This window comes from Acanthopagrus latus, chromosome 14 (genome assembly GCF_904848185.1).
Source record: "Acanthopagrus latus isolate v.2019 chromosome 14, fAcaLat1.1, whole genome shotgun sequence".
Classification (NCBI taxonomy): Eukaryota; Metazoa; Chordata; class Actinopteri; order Spariformes; family Sparidae; genus Acanthopagrus; species Acanthopagrus latus.
In genome coordinates this window covers 15,148,129-15,161,094 of record NC_051052.1, presented here as the reverse complement: position 1 = coordinate 15,161,094, position 12,966 = coordinate 15,148,129, and positions in this window count along the sequence as shown.

The following is a 12,966-nucleotide window of genomic DNA, read 5'->3' as shown; positions in this document are numbered from 1 at the left end:
AAAGCATGTGTGTTTTTTGTTTGGACGTGTAATGTGGGATTATATCTACTTTATGTGCACGTGCAGTGTGTTTATGAAGGTTTTAAATGTGTCAGTGTTCGCCTGCCCTGAAAGTCAACAGAAGAGGGGTTGAAGGTTTCTTTGCTTTGTGGATGTGTCACTCTCTCTCCAAGCGAGGCCCGGATAAAAAGGTTTTAAAATCAGGGCAGCTTTTATCGACACACAAATACAGTCAGTGGCAGACTCGGGATGTTTGAGGGGCGGGGGCAGGAAAAAAGAGGGGCACCAGCAGCAAGTTACTTTATCAAGTATTTTCACTGGAAAGGCATCCTAGAGGCACTTTATCATGTTTTCTCCAATTGAAGGGATCCTAGAGGGTGCTTCATCATGTTTTCTCCACCAAAGGGCATCCTAGAGGGCCATTTTACTAGTTTTCTCCATTGGAAAGGCACCCTAGGTGGTGCTTTATCATGTTTTCTCCACCAAAAGGGCACCCTAGAAGGCACCATACCATGTTTTCTCGACTGGAAGGGCACCAAAACTGGCACTCTGTCATGTTTAATGTACAATATGGCCAACCAAGACCGAGTCCAAACACTCGAGTCCACCAGCGAATACAACACTAACCATATAACACGTGATCACAAATTGTTCAAATCTTAAAATGACCCCTTCCTCACCCTCACCCGTGACACCCACCGCAAATGTACATTTGTAGGAAGATGACACCTCAAAAACTAATCCTAACGACCTGAAAAACAATGATCTAACAGCCAGATTCTCTTCAGAACCACAAAGTTACTGTGTTTCTGTGTTGAAGCACTGTAATACACCTGTGAGTGTCCAGCCACAGATTATCATGTGGTTTCTTTCTGGTTGTTGGTTGGTTTTTTTAGTGGGTCCAAAAACTGCCAGTGAAAAGGCAGGACTGGTTAATCTTGGTCCGAAATCTCACTTTGGCACGCGCATTTCACATTTACAGCATGCGCGCCATAAACACACCTGCCCGAGCGGCCAGACACAACCTCCGTCTAGACTAAATCTGTCATCGCCGCACAAGAACAGGGTTCCTTGTTCCCTGCGTCCAGCCGGAGTTGAGCCCTCTGTATTTTACGAGGGTATTTCCTACCACGCGGTATTAGGTTAAGGCAGGAACAGGTTAGTGGAGCGTAAAATGCCCCCTTCGTGTACGACGGAGCTGTTCTTTGAAGATTAGCATACTGTTTGTTGCTGAACCTGGATTCAGATTCAGTAAGCACAACTGAAATGATCAAAATTGTATATTTCATAGCCAGGAGCGCGTGTTTGTGTCACTGCGAAGGTGAACATGTGTCTGGTTTAGCACACGTGTCGGATGATTAAAGCGGAGGAAAAAAAGAGCGGCGGCTGATTGTAATTGGCCGAGGCAGCGGCATTCCACTGGCCTCGGCTCAAGAAGCTCTTTGATTGTGGGAAATCAAGTGTGTTTAAATATTTCCACTCAGGCAAACACACACTCTCACTTTCACCGGAGAGACAGTATCCAATAAGGCTGTGCTCCCCCACAAGGCGAAGTTAAACTGCAACCTGCATGAAGAATCCCTTAAGGCTTATAAAAGTAATGTCTTAACATCGACAGCTAATCAACCGAGAGCAGATCTGCCGCCGACCACACAGGAGAGAAAAAGGAAGAATTAGTGTTTGGCTGTAGGACATTGTATAATACATAAGAACATATTAAATAATCGTTCTCATCAAATTCTCTGAGGCTGTGTTGGCAAGGCAGCTCCATCTTTTGACACTCCTAAATTCATTATGCAGGTCTGCAGATTTCATGGTAAGCAGGTAGTAAATTATGTGAAATTAATGATATTTACCTAAATAAATGTATTGAAAATTACCCCTGTTAGTTAGTTGGTTGAACAATTTTTGACTTTGTATCATGTAAACCATTGAAACTTGCTTGTTACCCACAGATACAACTTCATAATCGATAATTCAGTCACTAATTTCCAGTTTTACCTGGGCAGTGTGTACAAAGTTTGGTTTAAAACATTAAAAATGTAAAATTTAAAGTAACAAGACAGTGCCAAGAAATAATAGTTTTGACATTATTCCACATGAACGCAACTAGCTTCCCCAACTAGCTTGCACACCTGTCAGTTTGTATCCCCGATAATCAACAACTTCCCATAAAATCCACCTCTCTTGCGGACATTTGTATCATACATGCCTTTATTTGAAGAACAGGAACTGATACTCCCAGCAAACAGGGGTCACCAGTGTAACTGCTAACTGCTGCTAACTGTGTTCTGTTTATATATCTATGATTGTAGCTACTTTTAGCTTGTTAGCTCAGTTAGCTGTGCAGTTAGCTGGACTACTTGGGGTGGTGTTGGTGTTTACACTCCAAGAGCAGGAGCTTTATACCACTTGGAGAAATAGGTTTTCAGGCCAGGGACTAGCTGGTTAGCATGCTAAAATCAGCAGATATCCCTTCAACACATTGCATGGATGTCAAAACTGTTGTTTCTTCTCATTCTGTTTATAATTGTGGTTCATTTTTTAAAATCTTTTAAACTAAAATTCCGACATATTGCAACTGTAAGCATTTAAAAATGATTTAGTGTCACTAGAAGGAGCAGAAAAACACAACTAAGCATGAGTTTATGCTCACGGTATCATTTTACAGCATGTACGAGGTGCTACATAAGACAGACTCCTCAAATTGCAGAATGAAATTACAGGCGCAGTGCAGTCTGGGAGAGATACCTGCTCTTTTACGGATCATATAATAAAAGGAGCATGATGCTACCTGTGCACACACACAATGCGACACAACCCGTCATTAGAAGCAGTCGGTTCACCCGTCTGGCCGAAGAAACGTAACCATATATGGGACAACAGGCGAGAGAGAGAAACGACGGCATGTGTTTGCAGAAGATAAAGCTTATAGTTTGGGAGCGCTGCTGCTGCCTTCAGGGAACACGCTGCGATTGGTGCCCACCATCAAAGAGAGGGCTGTCAGGAAAAAAAAAAAGTCAGATTAACAATGGAGCAAATGCATTTTTAATTCTTTGCGGATGTTTGAACGCTGCTGTGTGTCTGTTTCTAGCTGTGAGTTGAATATTTCCTCGAGCGTCGGATCACTTCTGCCTCGATCAGTTGTTTTGTTTTTTTTTAACCTGCAAAGGTCGACACCATCTCTGAGGCTCTGAGGCGTTCCCGTGATCAAGACGGAGGCTCGACATGCACACGGGGGGTCTGTCTGGCCCGAACATATTTCCATAGCGACGGGTCCTTTGAAGAGCGTCCCCGCGTCACCTTCAAGTGACTGCATTTTTGCTTTTTTTGTTCTTGTTAATTAAAATGGATTATCAGGTCCCCCATCCACCCCAACCCCCCATAACATTTCTCCACATACATTGTCCTTCTCCGGTGTTTACGGAGGGCTTTGGTTGAAACAACTGAAGCAGCGGTGAAAGAGACAGACAGACAATAGCAGGCTAATTGATTACCAAAAAGGGGGGGAGTCATCTGCATAATCCCCCTTAACCTTAAAGTATAAGTACAGGCTTTGTGGATACAGAGGACACCAAAACGGTCAACGCATATCTCGTGTGAAGCAGGCTTAAAGGAGTAGTTTGATACCACAAAATAGCTACAGTTAGCTTAGCTTAGCTTAGCTTAGCTTAGCACTAGCCTGGCTGTCCTCATGCTGTCTCCCAGTGATGACCTCAGAAACTGACTGTGGAAATAAACAACGCGACGTGCAATAATAAGATGGCAAGGTTCAACAGATACACGATACAAAGTCCAAATCATTTTATCAGTTTAGCTCTCTTAGACAGACAACAAAATCAAACTGGCCCTATTTCTGATGGTCAGATTTAGTGTTTTCATCCGACTGCTGATGAATTAAGTCAATTTAAAAATGTGCTACTTTGCCTGTGATGCAGCGTGCAAGAGACTAAAGCTACGAAATGAACGCAGCGGAGTGAAAGTACAATATTTGCCTCCAAAGTGTTGGAGAGTGGAAGTGTAAAGTATCAGAAAATGGGAATAAGTTGTGGGACTCTTCTGATCTTGCACACTATAGAGCCGTACTTAGGATTACAAGAATCATGTCCCCCGACTGAATGAACTTTCAATCATTCAATCACTTTCAATCATCGGTCCTTCAGAGCCCCCCAGTTAAACACGAAACATTAGCAAAGCTGTCTGAACTGCTGTGTGGGAGCTGTCACAGAGATGTAGGCTGGGGGTCGACCTTCATGTTGAATTTCAGCAGCTCTTGGAAAAAAAGGAGGGCAGTGACAATGATGGATAGCCCACGGAGAGGAGAAAAAGACGGACAGAGGGGAAGAAAGAGGGGGAAGGATTGAGGCAGATATGAAAAAAAAGCAAAAGCGAAGATCAAGAGGAGGACCGAGGAGAAAAAAAAAAGCCACAAAGGGGAATAAAAAGAAATTAGCTTAAAGCGCAGTAAGTAGAATCAAAGCGCCGGAGTCTCAATCTCCAGCCTCTCCTCTTTTCTTTTTCTTTCTCTGGATGGGGATTACATGGAGAACAGTGCCAGGGAGACAGAGAGAGGTAGAGAGAGAATGGCGGCAATGGAAGGAGAGAGAGGGGGCGCTGACCTACTTCGAATGGGAAATTCTAATTCGGCATCTGAATCAGTGAAAGGGGGGGTAGAGAGAGAAAAGAGGAAATGAAAGAGAAGAGCGAGATGATAGAAACAGCTTCTCGCAAAAAAAAAAAAAAAAAAAAAACAGACCCTCCCTCCCGGCAGATTTTTAAATTCAGCCGTGGAGGACTTGTTGTCCCACGCGGGGCCTTTATGTCTCGCGGCGACCCCCTTTTTGAGGGAAATCATCGGGGCTCCGTTGAATTTCCTGAGGCCGCACTGATCAATCTCTCCTCATAATTCACCCGCATTAGGCGTTTTAATGGAAACAACCTATACTACAAGGCCCATTCGTCTTGTGTCACGTCGGACGGTTCCCTCCGTCGTCCGAACCCTGAATTCTTAATCCATTTGTAATTAGACGTCAGGCTTTGTAAAGGACGGGGAGATTAATAAACGTAAAGGTGAGAAATGGCGTGCAGAGAAAACAAATATTGACCACAAGGAACGCAAGCGGACATGTGGGAGCGCCTCTGGGATTGAGGAGGAGGAGGGGGGTGTTGTTCGTGTCTTTGTTGGATTTGATAGATATGACAAGGAGACGGATGGTCAGAGCGCTTTAATCTAACGGTTCAGCACGAGTCGAAACACACACACAGACACACACAGACAGACAGACCTTTTCCAACACCAAATCACTGCTGTGCACACAGATCGCAAATGTTTTTTGGCGCATGATGTTTCTCCTTTTGCGTCACGCTCGTCTTCTGAGTGGCATTTGAGCTGAAAACGGCACTAAAGAAACACACAAGCAGCCGCTCAGGTGTTCCTGTGTGGCTGCAAGTACCAACAAGAAGAGTCTCCGCCAGGTGTGTCAGGCTGAAACAAAGGAGGGTGAAAAAGGTTGGTGATGCCACTACAACGGCCTGATGCAACCAGTTTTACTTTACAAGTCCAGTAAAGCGTAGTCACAAGTTGTATACAACAGGATCAGACCACAACTCAAAATACTTACATTTCTTCATTACAAAAGCTCAGCAACAGAGGTGAGAAGTTGAACGGCCATGACTTTCAGAATCTCTTTGATGACAGCATGCACTCGAGCTCGTATGGACTCCACAAGTTTATTCAAAGCTTCTCGTGACCTCACGGTCCGTCTTCATGAATGTTGGGCGGGGTTGATGTCAGGTGTCTGTGGAGGACAACCTTCGGTCTTCTTTGGTCTTCCAGTAGTGCTCGCAAAGCTTTTTAGGTGTGTGTTGGGGTACCGGCGATGTTCTTTATAAAGTGTTTCTGTGCAGTATATGCATAGAATAGTCTAAAGGTATTGTAACCAGGTGTCAGAGGATCGCCTCGTTGTATTAAAGTGATAGTTGGGGTATTTTAATGTGGGGATGTATGAGGTATTTATCCAGAGTCAGTAGACGACTGTCAGCTCTGTGCCTGTGTGGAGAAACAGGGCGTAGCACTGAAAGGGAAGCAGAGCATTGTTCTGCTAAACTGGGCCGGCAGCAGGAAGCGTTTTAGGCAACAAAACACAAATATATCCGTTTTGAACATTATTGGTGAGCCTTTTGGATCTACAGAGGGAGGAGGACCTCTTCCTTGGAGGCCGCCATGTTGCACCGCCGTGTTCCTACTAATCTGCCTTATTGCAGAGAGTTGCTTGATGGATACCACTCTCATATTTGTCTCATAATGCTCCAGTCAGCTGCTGATTAGCTTAGCATAAAGACTGGAAACAGGTGGAAACTGCTAGCCTGAGTCTCTCCACGGGCACCGCTAGTTCCAATGCTAATGTTGTTGCTTGTTCTTCAGATTGTGAGTGTGTAGAGATAAAAACAACCCAGATATATCATGTTAATCAGAGCACCTGGAGCCCCGCTGTGCCGACAGTTGAAATGAATGAGGAGGCGGTTTGTCTTTGATGCTAATGTCAGTCTAAACACAGCCTGAGGGTGCGTTTTCGTGCCCCTGTTAACAGGTAGGTCAGAGGTCGGGATCATCCCAGCATCACTCCTTTAATGCCAACGTTTTAAAGGTTTCCACACATTAAAGCACGCTGTGATGATGTGACGTCCAGCCAATCAGAATGCAGCTCCGCGCTGGTGTTTACACACACACACACACACACACACACACCTCTAAACGACAAACCCCGGGGTGGTGTGTGAGCGGGTTATGTGGAATCGAGGCCTTTGATGAGTATCTGCGAGTTGCAGGTGGTCGAGTCCGCTCTGCCCCCCCGGGCAACGGAGAAGTGGATGAGCCCGGAATTGATGGGAACAGAACAGGGCGTCCTCACCCTGGATGAGTCACCCATCGCTCTGAACACACACACACACACACACCAGACACAAACACAGAGGGGGAGAACAGAGAATACAGCGGTAACACAATCTGTAAAAATCACAGGCTGGAAAATTCTGACTTGCGTACAAACACTCTCTTTATTCAGCTTGTGTCTTGTATTACGTAAGTGTAAGTCTTTCTGTCTAACAGTAGCCCGACATATGATTCAATATTTCATGGCCGCTTCTCTTCATTCTCCATTCACTTTAACCACCACAGCCTGTATGAAACATGGACTTGGACTCCGTGACGTCAATGCAATAGATTTTAAATAGAGCTAGAAAGTGAAGCTCATCAAGTCCAATGAGAATTGCTTGGCCTGGCACACACATGCCAAAAAATAGTTTTGTCTGGCTTCTGGGTTTACTTTACGTGGTTGTGCAGAAAAGAACAAAAACAAGAAGAGGGTCATGGTGTTGCCGAGTATCACTTTGGGGGCGGACTGTGGTGCCAGCTGGGTCGAAATCAATGGGAGACCCAACATATCAACGTTGTACGACTTCTGGTGAAGAAATACCTCGAGAAAATGAAAGAACACACTTCAGAGAGCAGGTTAACCACAGATACTCCCAAATGCCTGACTGGGCTAATCATGATAGTGATCAAATGAGGCAGGTCCGACTGATTTACGCTGACAAGGCCGCACTTAGACCCTGAAAGGCAGCGCAAACAGAATTCCTTTTCCAACATGAAGCTGAGGAAAAGAACAACGTCTTGTGTGTTCTTTCTGTTTCTCTCCCATTGACCTTGATACAACCCGCACCGCAGTGGTGACCTTCCCTTCCTTTTTTTATGTTCCTTGGTTATGCACAGTGGAGCTCTTTAGCTATTAAACCACTTTTCTCGGCTCAAGCGAAGATGAACGAATATCAAAAATCTCCCTGGATCAAAAGTTCCTAACAGAAGGAGTCATAATCGACCTTGTCTGCAGTTCCATGAGTGGCCACTGGGCAACATAAGAGGCAGTAGATGTAGCCCAGCCCTCAGTACAGTCAGGCTTTGGCCATCTTGTCACTGATAAAATGGGCGAATTTGGGAGTGTGGACGAGCTGAGGCAGCGTTCAGGGCCTGCTCGTGGGCAACTAGCTAAACAGCTAACGGCCATCTCTCACTCGAGGTTTACACGTTTACACCTTTCTAGCTTCAGACGTTTTTCCGCGGACCTTATTTTCCTCTGAGAACAGCTCGTTTATTCAGTTCTGGATTGAAAAACGAATCAAGTAAACTTTGAGTTTGACTTTCCTTTCCGAGACGACACAGGAAAGCATCAATGGCGTCTTACGTCCTACACCCAATAATGACACAATGAAAATATTTCATGCCTCCAAGCGGCTGGAGAGCCCCCACACACACACACACACACACACACACCCTTCTTTTCATTAGCGCTCCAAACCAATTAGCTCTAAAGGTCCATATGTTTCCAAGCTTCATATGGAACAAGAACATTTACAAGGCTGAAAATAAGCACAGCTGCACAGTCGCTCACCCTCCGGTACGTCGCCAACCTCTTCCCAACACACACCCCGCCGGCTCATATTCATTAGCTCACCCTAAGTGTGTGAGAGGCTTTTCCACGCAGCTCTCTCTGCGCTCTAATGTAATTGTCTCATAGATTGTCTTCCCTGTCTCTTGCAGGCTAATATGGAAACTTCGATGCCGGGTGCTTAAATCGGCCTGTTAGCACGGCTGCTCGCGTTGCATGATGGGAGGGAAAAAACGAACACAGGTGAAAATGAGCATTGACCAACACTCCTTCCCCCCCTTTGAAAGAGGATCTCTCCGGATTAAAGATCCTCTCCTCTGCTGAGGGGGGAGTAAAAAGCCTCAGAGGAAGAAGGGGGGATGATGTCATCCTCACAATCGATGGTGCAGCGAGCCGACTTGATGTGATTTCGGCTAAATTTATTAGCATCATACGCCACAGGAGCCTCAGGGGTGAAACCGAATGGCGGCAGCAGGGCCGAGGGGGGGGGGGGGTTAGCATGACCGAATCCCTTACCCACACACACACACACACACACACACACACACACGCTGCACATCAGCCAAAAGCCAATACACTGATGGATTGTCGTATTGAGGGAATCACGTAAGCCAATCACTTATTGTAGCAGCGAAAAGGTCATCAGAATAAAAATGCAAAACACAGGAAAGTAAAGGATGCTGCATCACATTGCCCCACTCAGCTGGGGGGGGGGGGTTAAGGGGGTCAGTGAGCGTCTGACTGGTGCCGACCTCCAAAGTCTTATAAATAAGAGATAAACCTCAGCAGATACTTCAGAGTCGGGCAGGAGGTGGGGCAGCTTTCATCAGCCCGGGGACCAGAGGGAGGGATAGGATCCATGTGAGCTCATTGTTTGCCTCCCTCTCGCCTTTCTACCCCATGCCAGAAAAAGACTGAATGAATCGAAGGCGTGTAAAGCTCTGCGAACATATGGCCACGTGTCGGCGTGAGACCCTGCACGTGTTGAGTTTTTGGGTTATCGTCATCGCTGTGCGTTGCAGGGAACGGCGTGTTGACGAGTGTGGGCGTTCGATCTAGACCGCGTCACTATTTATCCTTGTGTCGAACATATTTTCCGTCCCGTTGTGTTTCCTGTGCTTTTGACTTTAACACACTCATTTGTGTCCTTGGATCACCATTCGCCCGCCCGCCAGCTCGATGACTCTTCCGTGCCTCCAACTCTGCCTTCATGGCTGGACTCCCCCATCTCATCACCTCCAGTATCAGTTTTGGAACGTTGGTCATCAGTTTTTGTTTTTTCTTTCATTTGTGTTCATGTTTTGTTTTCAGTTCAGTTTGCTTTCACTTAGTTTTCAGAGTGACCTTGCTTGTGTACTTTTTGTTGTTTAAAGTGATTAGTTTTGGTTTTTTTTCAGTGGAGTGTTTGTCAAGGGCAAGATTTACTGAGAATAGGTCCAGTGTCACACGATTATTGAGGCAAAACTAATTCACAATTCGATGTTAAATCTATAGAACATTTAGAAAAAAAAGTCCCATCAGTGCCATTTGTCTTTAACCTCAGAAGAATCAGTTACAAACATTTGAAAACCAGAAGAGGAAGATCTTCTTTGACTGATTTGTTTTTATGGTTAAACAATCTGAATAAACAAACTCTTTTGGTTTTCATGACTGAACAAACAAACTCCATTTCATACTAGTTTACTTTGTTTACATGTGGCGGACCCTGCCACCTCTTTATTGCTCAGTGTTCTAGGGACCTTATTGTCCTATGAGAACAGCTTGTTTATTCACTTATGGTAACAATAAATATTTCTGAGTTTGTGTTGTCACCTCATTAGTAATGTAAATATAAAAATGCTGAGTTTGGATTTCTTCGCCAAACCTACATATTGCCCCTTTAATGAGTAGTGAAAAGGCAACCAGATGAACCGATGAACAAAAGATCAACAAAAGGCCCAACACATTCAGCGAAGTGAAGCTGGAAGTGTTTCTGTGCCAGCTGATTCCAGCCTGTGACTTTGTAAAAAGATGTCATAAAAACTAAGTGAAGTTGAAAGGACACCTGTGAGGGCGTCACGCGGGCATCAATCATGAACCTTAAAATTTGGCCGCCGTTTGAACGTCTTTCAGATGTCTTGTGCTCAGTGGAAATGCTCTCATGAAAAACACAACGTAAAGAGCTCATAAATAAGCGGAGAAAAGTGTGCATGCGGCCGTTACGTTGAATATTTGATGGGCTGGCCTGAAAAATAAAAAGAGAGAGAGAGAGAGAGAGGAGAGTCAGTGGGAGGAATGTTATGATCATCAAATTGCCTCATAAAATGACCCAGCCACAAAAACTGGAAGAGAAGAAGTATCCATTAAGAAGTGCGCGTTGAGGTCGTCAGAGTTTCGCCTCACGACAGCCCGCACGTGCAGCTCATGTTAAACGTGCGGCGGTGGACGTGGGAGAGGATAAACCAGAACTAAAGGGGGGGATTGATGATTAAGTCATGGGGGGTAAGGATGCCCAGAGATTACCGGGATCCCGCTGCATCCCTGTGTCTCTCAGCCACAGGGGCAGCAGGGGGTCCGGTTCAGGGAACGTAGGATTTACACCGACGGAACAGAGAAGCCGAGGCTGCGACCTGCCGCGAAGGACCAGCTGAGGATTTTTCCCCTGCATGTTTTAACGCCCCGTGTACATGTGTATCCCCCTCTGCGCGCCGTTATTCCCTGATTGCAGAGGTCATCGAGGTTCTCTACTTTACCTCGGCGCGCGTGACCTTTCACGGCATCGTGCAGAATGTGTCACGCTTCATCAGGCCTAATTTCACGCGGGAGAGCAGTTTAGAAGCAAAAACGACCTTCACAGTCGGTAACAAGTCCCGGTCTCCTTGACCACGTCCCCGCGCAACGCCTCCACGCGCATGGAGCAGCATACATAAACACACATACCTGATATATGCTCGCCGTTGTGTGCGCACAAGTGGCCACTATGCTACAGTCCATAAATCAGTTTAGGGCTATGCACAACGTCTTGATGGTAAAAGATTAGCTTTCGGTGTGTTAGTAGAGGGTTGTCGGGGGCAAACGGCCCCCCAGGCTTCACCCCGGGCTGCTCTCATTCCACTGTGTGCTGAAAGTATCACAGGATGAACATGCTGGCAGCCGACGGCTGTGAAATGAAGTCAGGTCAGGTTGTTTTGTGTTTGCGAAAGGGGTTGAACAACCTTTTCTGGGCTGGGCGTCACTGCAGTTCATTTTAAAGTTAAATTTTACAGCAGCTTCATGTAGATGTTATCTTATTTCACTCTATTTCACTGTTTCAATGAATTGCTAAATGTTTTAAACTCACTTTATTAAAGTTGTGAAAAGATACATTCTCAGTTCATTCATGTATTTGCCAACAACCCAGATCTAATATGAGACATTAATGTGTAAAAAGTTATGAATGCTTCAGTAGAACATTGCTTAAATAATAACAATATTGATTTTAACCTTGTTGATGCTTTACAGCATACTGTTAGGAGGCCTATAGCATACATTAATGATTATTGACTTACTTTGACAAGATTAAAATAAGCGTATTAGCAAGAAAATCAACAGGTAGTAAACTTGTAGCAAAGCTAACAATTTGCATGTTGGGGTTATGTACAAATTAGAATTAAAGTAAAAGTGAACAACAGAATGGGAAGAACGAATATACAGCGTCTATGGTAGGACCACTAGCTGCATGGCTAACTGAGCTAACTGGCTAACTACTGCCCCAATATATCTTGAGTATGAAATTAACAGATGACCACTTGTTACATATTTTAACATGCTTAAAATGAGCCCGCAGCACTTTAGATCCTTATATTTGCTTACCAATCTCTTTATTTACTGCAACAATAAATGGTAACTAGATGTAATACATTCTTATTTCTGACTTCCACTCAAGGACATCAGGTTAATAATACAGTGGGGGTCACCAAACCCGGTGATAAATCTGACTGGCATCAATAAGATTAAAGGGATATAAAAGGAAAATAATGTAAAACAGCTGTTACAGCTTTTTAGCTCATGAGACTTAATTGTAACTTTCCTCAATATTTCTGAGGGAGTCTGTTTCCTGACCTTTTTAAAGTAAAGTCAACAATTTCATGGTCGAGTTTTAGGGAAAAACAATCTTGTTTCTCTTCCCTCTCATTTCAAAATGTGTCCCTAAATGACACTTTCAGCAGGATCACTGGTAAACTAACTAAACGCCAGATTTAACTCATATTATAACTCACATGGGGACAAAATGTCAGAATATGAAGTATAATCAGTTCTGAGCAACTAGTTCCTCCTCTGAGGTACCAGCAGCTGATTTACGCTGTTGACACACTGTACCGATTGCCCTACCAGCCCATTAAGGGATCATATTCCTTTAAGGTTAATTCGCCATTGTCTGCTGCTATAAAGAGATAAGTACAGCTTGTAGTGTATCTTAATCCTGGGTGGTGACCAGCGTGGTCAATAACAGTGTAGTGTAGCCACAGGGCGGGACAATGAACACAGCCTTTCTTTTCAGCCT